The 10,011-nt window shown below is 31.4% G+C and overlaps 1 long non-coding RNA gene across 1 annotated transcript in view; it reads right to left on the bottom strand.

The window, feature by feature from the left end:
* Positions 1 to 4,460: 4,460 nt before the first annotated feature.
* LOC136085034 (uncharacterized) overlaps positions 4,461 to 10,011 on the bottom strand; it is a 40,769-nt gene continuing 35,218 nt past the window's right edge. Inside the window, exon 2 of the long non-coding RNA XR_010641020.1 lies at positions 4,461 to 5,185. This is a non-coding gene — a long non-coding RNA (uncharacterized LOC136085034). The remainder of the gene's footprint in view (positions 5,186 to 10,011) is intronic.

Here is a 10,011-nt window from a genome sequence, read left to right as displayed (position 1 = left end):
CAAACTGCCAATGAAAAGATACTTTTTTAAAATTAAAATCTGTCCATAAATATAAATTTAGTTTTAGGCGGCAAAGTTGAAAATTTTAATTCATTAATTTCATTAATGCCCTTACGTATGGGCAGGAAAGGGGGAAGGGAACGTTATAGGGCTTTTTTAGTTCTCAGGCCTTTGCCATCCCAATATTTTGCAAAGCCTCCTCGTTTGGTATAGGTATAAACAAACTTAAGTTTGGAGTTTGTACGTTGTGTGAAAGCGTCCTATCTGAAACATCAAAAAATCCTGAGGGCGCCCATGCATGTGTGTGCATACAGGGAAACTATACCCGTTTATTACTATTTCCTGCGTGGAAGGACTGATTGCAATGACTCCTATTTAAATGTAACTAAAATTTGAATTACGTAGCACTTATCCAAACAAACGGCTTGTTTTAAAACATCAACGTTACGTTACATAAGTCAGCTAGGTTATTTTCATTCCAACACTTTTCTAATATCCTTTTTCAATACCAATTAATTTGATATTGTGAAACCGCATTTAATTATTTTTATCTTTAGTTCCTTTGAGAATTGAATTCTATATAAAAAAATATAATAAATTCATTTTGATTTCAAAACAAATGAAAAAACTTTTTATTTTGTCTAAAAGAAAATAACGCACAGGTCATGTCCAGTTTTCAAAAGTATAATTCAGGGTTCCAAGGCAGAAAAAAAGCTGTTAACAGCTTTATTTTTTTATTCACAATCGCTGATGACAGCATGGTCTGTCTGAAAAAAAAAATGTTTTTACAGTGTTGGAGTAAAATTATTTTAATAATTTTACTCCAACACTGTAAAAACATTTTTTTTTCAGACAGACCATGCTGTCATCAGCGTTGATGAACCCTAGAGTCCAAGAAAGTCATCTTCCACTTAAAATTTTTCAACGGTCGCTGAAGAAGAAGATGATAATCGGGTGAATTTGGGACGCATTCTTATTTTATGAAAAACCTGCATATAATAAAAACATATTACTTAATATCTGCAGATTTTAAAAACATATCATTTAATATCTGCAGATTCTAAAAATATATTATTTAATATCTGCAGATTCTAAAAACATACCACAATTATCAAATGTTTCTTTAATTTAGGATCAAAAGGTTATTCAACTGGGTGATTAAGCAGATAGAAACGACCCGTTTTGTGGAAGAGATTTTTATCCAACGTTGAATGCGATCTAGTCATAGTAAATGGAACACCTGTTGGAGCCAGGGCTATGATAACGGGGCTAATATTTCTGATGTATACAAAGAAGAGAAGGCCATCGTTCTCAACAAAAATCCTCAAGTTTTGTTTGTGCGTTGCATTGCGCATAGCCTCAACCTAGCTGGCGTTCATTATGCAGAATCCTCCATTGTATTCAAGAACTATTTAGGCAACATCCAACTGTTGTATAAACTTTTTAGTAGTAGCCACATGCGCTGGAAAAATTTGACTTAGGCAACTGGGCAGTTGCCAAGTCACCCTCATCAAACGTCCCAAACAAGATGGAGTGCGCGAATAGAGGCTGTCCGGCCATTGTCAAAATGACCAAAAGAAATAATGAAGTCCTTAAAATCTCTTAAAGAACTTGATTTTGAAGATCATCGACGGATTCTAGTTAAGGCACTCAAAAAGTGGATTCAATCTTTTGTCTTGACTTCTTTCTGGTTTATGGCTCTCCTATGTGTCAACGAAGTTTGCCACCTTCTTCAATAATCAAGCATTTCTTTGGATGACGAGACAAAGTTTTTAAAGATTCTAATTGATGATCTTGACCAACTACGTACTTCTAGGCCCAAAATCCCAAAAAGAGAATCTAGTTGTATCTGGGTTAGCTTTGTTTGGGTTTCAAAATGATTTTGTTTAGAAGATGACAAGGAAAAGGAAAACACTCCACGGCGAGTCAATGAATACGCCCACTTCCACGAAGATAATTCAAAGGGTTTTGAGGTGAATGTATTCAATTTTTCTCTTGTCACGCTGTTCCAGTAGATAAGATGTAGAATGGATACAGCTCAAAAGACAATGGATTTGCTTTCGTTCATATGGTGTTCTCCATCTCCTTCTGCACCTTTTTAAGATGTAATTGAGAACTTGAAAGTTGTAATTAAAAAAGGTAAGATGTAATTGAGAAGATAAAAGTTGTAATTGCGAAACTTAATACGCAATTTAGATCATGGAAGATGTAAATAAGAAATCGTAAGATGTAATTGAGAAGATAAAAGTTGTAACTGAGAAAAGTTTATAATATAGATTATCAGAAAAACGTTATTTGTATTTTAAATTTTGTTGCCTTAATTTACCTTGTAAATTAAGGCTGAATCCTAATTTGGTCAAGGTGGCCATATGAGTTGATTTTTAATAAATGATAATATATTATCAATAAAATAAAAAAGTGATGAAAAAGTCATTTGTGGTTTTGGCGGTAACTCGAAAAAAGGTTGGCTAGAATTTTCTTTTTTTTTTGTTTGTGAAAATTTCATTTGAGAAATTAGTTGAATTATAAATAAAACACAAATTATTTATTTACAAAAAAGTATAAAGATTTAAATTGAATTTTAAAAATGTCATTAAAAGTGATTGTAATATTCAGTTAAACACCTCACTGTAATGAAATCATCACCAAATCATTAAAATATTCAGTTAAGCACCTCATTGTGATGAAATCATTAACAAATCATTGAAATATTCATTTAAAACACAGTTAAACTTAAGCATCTTCTATATTTAAAATCGTTGTGTAATGCTTCGTAGTATGTTGAGCAGCACGTGCATAATCACCTCCTATTATTTTATTTTTTGTCACCGCACAAATTATTTCCAAATCTGTATTCATTATTCCACAACCCCAGCACTGAATACAGATAGAATTATTTTTCATTACACTATTACCCGAAACTCTGCTGTTAAACTTAATCCGTGTCAGTATTTATTTCTCCAAAAAGCTTTCATCCACTTCTAAAACAACCAGAACCAACGTATCCAATTTGTCGGCATGAAATACATCCAAACAAACAAGTTACAAGAAAAAATTACATTTTATCTTCACCAAATGACAGAAGAAGAGTTGCTGAATAAAAGATTCACTGAAGAAGTTGAATAAAATGACTATTGAGTGACTCAATTTGGAAAGGGTTTTTAAAAATTCTCCAGCTCCGTTGTAACGTTTATTACACACACAGTTATCTTTCAATTCCATAATTATTATTTCTGGTGCATACAAATGCTTAATTTGATATTATTAACTAATTCAAATTCATATTTTAGAAGCTTACATCGTGAATTCGCAATTACAAATTATGAATTCTGATTTACATATTACGATTTCTTAATTATTACGTGTTTCTCAATTACATTTTACGATTTCTTAATTACATATTGTGTTTCTTAATTACATGCTACGATATTTAAATTAAATGCTGTGTTTGTCAATTACATATTTTGATTTACAACATTCATGTTCTCAATTACAACTTGAAAAGGTGTAGTAATAAAGAAAAACTTAGTTAGAAAGAAAATTGCAATGTCCTGGCAAATCCCAACGTAAATGGTGTAAAAGAAGAGAAGTTGATTGAAGAAATCCGTCATTTAAATGTTCTGAAGTGATCAAATACTTTTGGACAAATAGAATCTCTTTCTTCTATCAAGTTGCTCAACAAAATCTATCAAAAAGGTCCAATATCTCCGATCTTCATTTTGCTTCGCATTTTTAATACAATCCCGTTTTCAGTGTCTGTAGTAGAACGCTTATTCAATAAGCTTGCACTCTTCAAATCGAAATTGCGATCAATAACGACTGAAGAAAGTCTTCAGTCTGAATTATGAAGACTGAATAGTCTTCATAATTAACATTTAATTGATGAAATATATAATTCAATTTATTTTAAATTGTATTTTTGTTTTATATATAACCAGGTTCATGTGCAGCGATAGTTAATACAAAAATATTATTGTTTTCATTTAACTGTAATGTGATAGTAGACATACGGACAATAAACAGTGATATTCATTCTTAATTTAATATACCTAGGAATCCAAAGTGTGGGGGCACCAACAATAATCGACCTTAGACACGACAAAATCTCTGTGCAGGCCTGGTTTTTTAACCGTTATTTTAGCATTATGTTTTTTTATGTGCACTTTATAATGTTTATTTTCGTTCGTCATTGTAAGAAGCTTATTAGTTTATTTTATCTGACCATTGTAGAAGTTTATAAATGCATTTACGAGTATATCTTTGCAAGCATTTGAACGTTCAAATGACGTTCAAAACGTTTAAAAAAACGTGATTTTCGGTGCAAATGCTTGTTGGGAAGGTCTCTGATAAGAAGCCAAATAAAGGTTTGGCAGCAGTCTTTACTCCAAAACTATACATCATACTTTAATAAAAACTATTATTGGGTCAAACAATCTCTATTATGTAACAAATAAACAATATCGTAAGCATTATAAATTGATTAAATCTTTTACATAAAAAATGAAATCCATTTTACTTTAAAAATTTCGTTCTTTGACTAAAATCTGAACTAAATATAAATTGAATACATCTTATAAATAAAAAGTAGAATACATTTTATTCAAAAAATTTCTTTCTTTGACTAAAATTTGTTTGAATATAGCTTTGCAACTTTTTTTTACACCGAAGCCTAGTCAACAATAGTTACGTTGCATTGCCTGTCATTTTGTAGATTGGTGTTGAAAGTCAAAGGTTTTTATTTTAATTTCAAGCGCCCATTAAACTTTAAAATGATAAGAACCAGTAAAACAGTCTGTTCATCAATAAAAAGTGTCATCGACGAGGTTGTGTACCAAATTAATCATATAAAATGAAATAGACATGCTACATAACTAAACGAGGTTTCTATTAAGCGTTTATCATTTTGCTATTCAAAGTTTTATGAATTTCTTTTCTTTTTTTTTCTTTTTTTTTTTTCGAAACAAAGTAGTCATTTAATTAGAAACATCAACCTGTAGTTTATGAGTTTCACTTTGAAAAATTGGTAAAATGTTTTCAGAGACTTTTATGCGTGAACCTGTTCTCGTCATTCTGCAACACCAGTAGTAAATAAGCCAAATAAATAAACAGTGCAGCAGTAGTGACAGTCTAGCTGTTATCCTATATTTCACGAAATCATCTGGCCAATCCAACATTCTTATTTTATCTAAAAAAGGAAAAAATAATAAAAGAAAAAAAAATTTGTTTTTTGCATCTTTATATTTATCTATTTATAAACTCATTAAAACTCTAAAAACGCTAAATCGTTTGTATTGTTTGTATGGTTTACTAAATTTCAAGAACGGCTTGTACAATTACAGATCTTTACTTTATTATTATTACTTATTTTTTTAGTTACTTCATGTATATTTTCTTTTTAATTTTTATAACAAAACTGAAAATAGCTTATTTGAATTAGTAACGAGTACTATAATGTTAATATTAACGAGTAATGCTTTTAAAGAAACTTAATTTTGTCGTTAAAAAGGTTGATTTAATACGTGGATAGCGCAAAGCACCTCAGAGGAGCATTTTTCTAGGTCCACTCCTCCGTTGTTATTATTATCACAATATTGCCAAAGCTGGCATTGAATCTCAAACAACTCGATTCTTAAACAAGAGCTCTAACTACAAGGTAACTGTCAAATCAGTAGATAAGATGAAAATAAAAAGTTTAGTCTAATGTGAAATTGCTGCTTTGGATGCTGAAACGATCAAAGAAAGAATAAAAAAAAGTAAGTTTGACGTAATTTATATTTTGAAATAAATAAATATAATATCTTAAGTTTGTGTTACAAATAAATGTTCATGATATCATATTACTTTAAGCTGTATATTGCAATTTAAACCCTGGTGACGTAGATATGGCACAAAACAAACTTAAGTACTAATAGTTCAAAGAAAAATTTAATGAACAAAAAGTTAATACAAAATGGTAATCAAAATGATTACTTTCTACTTTCGGGATTTAAACAATACTTTCTCGCTATGACGACGTACTGCGTCAACTTTTCTGTATACAAGTTCGCACAAGCGTTGTACAAAATTTTGATGAACTTTTCTTAAACAAGAACGAATTTTTTTTTTTTTTTTGAAGTTGATCTTCATTCATCTGCTTCCCAATTATTTTATACACATAGCCTTTTAAAGATTTGGCCAGAAATCCTCAATAGGTTGTAATTTTGGGACACAATCCGAGCCTATATTTTTCATCCAGGTTATTGGTCAAACTTCTGGCATAGTGCGAAGAGACCAGATCAGGCCAAAATACAGAATTGGAGTAGAGTGGAGACTAACATAATGTTAGTGATTACCGCCCAATATCTGTTCTCTCTGTTTTCTCGAAACTTATAGAGAGAATTTTTATAATAAAACTTCTAAGTTCTTATAATCTAACTTCTAACTCTCTCAAAATAATACCCTATACAAAAATCAATATGGATTAAAAAATATTACTCTGCCGAACACGCTATATTCCAAATAACTCAATATATTACGGAATCATTTGAAAAATCCCAATTTACTTTATGCATTTTTATTGATTTTATGCATTTTTATTGATATTTTCTTAAGCCTTTGATACGATTGATCATAAAATTATATTCAATAAACTTAAATCCTATGGAATCTTTCGCAATGTTTTGAAGCTTTTAAAAAGTTATTAAAGCAATTAAAAATAGTGAACGGAAACTTTCGGCTTCGGCCGAAACCGAAACCGAAATTTCTGCTTCAACAATTTTTCTACTTTTCCTGTTTCGGCCGAAATTTTGGTTCAAACCTCAACTGAAATAAACCAAAACTTTTATAAGATTTTTTTTAATGTTTTAATTTAGAGTGGGATCATGACGGTTTCCTAATTGTAATCGTTTGTTAGTAAATCAATTTTTAATTATAACAATAGTAGAAATTTTAATTGAAATCACGTTACATAATAGTTTTAAGTTACTATTCTCAAACCATTCTTAAAATAATTAACATTTAAGTAAAGCAACCCAAATCAATAGTTTCATCAAAAGTTTCTCAGTGCTAAATTTTACAATGGAAAATAATCTATAAAAAACTGGCTTATAGAATCATTTTACCGGGACAGGTAGTGATTTCAAATACGGAACTTGCAATATCTGCAACTTGAAAATATCTCGTGGATCGCACAATCCAAAACTTCAATCACTTAGCGTCTTCAATCACTTAGCATCACATTTAAGAAGTCGTTTACTCTAAAACATCTCCTAACTAAAAAAGCAATACTCACAACTACCGGCGGTCCTGAAAATATACAAACTTCAGATCAAGTTGAGCCTATTACAATTAAAAAAAGAACAATACCCTTATTTGACAGCAGAACAAAACGACAGAGGGCTAAAATGTTGCAATTTGCAATGCCTGGTTGGGTTGACAATATCTCAAAAATTGATTCAAACTCCGAAGAAGGTCTGAAGTTTTATAGATTTATATAAGAACAACATTAAAAGCAAAGTTTGGTTTGGCAAAAGTAGCAAAGACATTCCTTAGACCTCGACCAACTGCTGGAGACATTCTTTCAAATGAAAAAAACAGACTTTTGCCAGAAAACATGAAAAAAATGTATTCCGCAGAGAAAATACTTCAATTATTACCTTTAATTATTGAAATGTCTTGACATATTATAGTTTTTATTAAACTATGTTTCATGGTGATTGCTTATATATATGTAAAATAGTTTTTTTTGCTTTTATTCGGTGATCATAAAAGGTTCAGGGATTTTAAACATTCTTTTTCAAATTTCGGCCAAAATTTCGGTTTCGGTTTTGGCCAAAATTTCGGTTTCGGTTTCGGCTACGGCTTTATTTAGATAAAGTAACCTTAAATTTCAGCAAACTCAATCAATATAAAGCTCCAGATGCAGATGGTATACCCATGTGTTCTTAAATAATTTGCTAGTTCAATAGCATACCCACTGACAAAGATATTTCACAGCTCACTCCAAGAAGGTTCCGTCCCCAACGCTTGGATAATTGCTAACGTCACGCCCTTGCACAAAACCGGAAGTCGATTAAGTCTGGCCAACTATCGTCCAGTTTCAATAACGTCTGTACCGTGCAAATTCTCGGAACGAATCATTTGGGACACAATTTTAAATCATTTATACAACGACCTAAGTTGTCTCTTTGCAGAACAACAACCCGGGTGTGTTAAGAATAAATCCTGTGTTACCAACCTTTTGGAATCTATGAATACTATTTCTTCATCTTTGGCATAAAAGAAATGTGTTGATATAATTTTTCTCAACTTTGTCAAGGCGTGTGACACTGTGCCACATCAACGTCTTGTGCACAAACTTGAAGTATTTGGTATCACTGAAAAGGTGCTTTGCTGGATTGGTATCTTTCTTACTAATCGAAACCAAAGAGTTGTTCTCGGCGAGTGTTATTCCAGCTGGGCAGACGTAACTAGTTGTGCACTACAGGGTAGCGTCTAGGATCATTTTTGATTAATCTTTTTATAAGGAATATTACCGTCAGTTATCAATCACTTCCCTTGTAAGTTGTATGCGGATGATTGCAAAATTATTGCTCAAATTAAGGATGGTTCAGATTCGGACAAGCTACTTCTAGGTTTAAATGCTATCGTCGAATGGAATGGCAAGTGGGATACACAAGCTTCCTAATCTAAAGCCAATATCATTTTAGGATGGATAAAAAACTTACTTATCAGTTGAGACAACAAAATATGAAAGAAGTTATACACATTTTATATCAGACTGCATTTAGAATTTTTAACTCCAGCGTGTAATATTTGTTCAAAATCAGCTGCATAAGGCTTTGAACTTTTTCAGTAAAAAGCTACAAAAGTACCTCACTGTCTAAAACAATTCCGCTATGAAGAACACTTTTACCTTCTTAATTAAGGCACTTTAACAGCCAGGTGAACGTGTTTTGATTGCATTCAGCATTTTAAAATTAAAAATAAAATTAATAGAGTTAACTGGCATGTTAAAGCATTGACCGCAGACCCTAAAGTACGGTCACGGTAAACGCTAGCGCCGAGAAATAACTGATAATTGTAAAATATATCACAACTTTTTCACTAATAGATTTGCAAATTCTAGGAAAAATCTTCCGAAAATATTGTTTTACAAACTTCGGCAAATCTTTTTACAATTCATTACAATAGGTTTATAGATAAAACAACTTAACTATTGCATATAATGTACTATGTAGTTACAAGCTTACACTGCAAATAGTAAGGCTTGTATTCATGCTCCGCTTCAGGAGTTATCTCCTCGCAATAAAACTAATACTAATATAATCACCACTGTAGTGTTTGTTGAAAAAAATAATTAATCTTTTGATGATACAATTATTTTTATACAATTTTTAGTTAATTGCCAGTCCCGCCGGGGCAACAAAAGGTTGATAGATTTTACGAGGGGATATAGAAATTCACACAGAAATTTTTTTCAAATTGCTGTTGCGCTTTATTTTACATTTTTTGGTTAATTTTTTGCATCATCTAAGAAAAATCCATTAGAATTTTTATTTGTAAGTTTAAATATAAAATATGACTGATCATCGATGACAAAATCAAGGTTTTTGAATTTACGACAAATTCTTTGACACGTTAGATTAAACTGCTCAAATAGTTTATCAGTGTTTCCCAGTTCGCATTTATGCCAATGTTTGCAAATTTTTTTAACGCTCTTATGCCAGTTCGCACTTATAAAATTCGACTTATTCAGCCTCCCGATATCTTGAATTGGGGAGATTTAAATTGACCGGCAGGGCGCAGTGGCTCGCAGTGGGAGATTTAAATTGACCTCTTATTTTTAAAGCAAGCGCTAATGCGCTTGCTTTAAAAATAAGAGGTCCAGACTGCAAATTGAGCTCTGGGCGTATTTCGTTCCATCGGTAAGGAAGGAGGCGTGAACTTCCAAGTTAAATGCTCTTACGCGGTGCTCTATGACAAGACCGTTAGTTCTTCTTGGGGCACCTAATGCAAAAAATTAAAAAAAAT

This window comes from Hydra vulgaris, chromosome 09 (assembly GCF_038396675.1).
Source record: "Hydra vulgaris chromosome 09, alternate assembly HydraT2T_AEP".
In the NCBI taxonomy this organism is placed as follows: Eukaryota; Metazoa; Cnidaria; class Hydrozoa; order Anthoathecata; family Hydridae; genus Hydra; species Hydra vulgaris.
The sequence above is the reverse complement of the archived record's forward strand: the minus strand, read 5'-3'. Positions and strand labels throughout refer to the sequence as shown.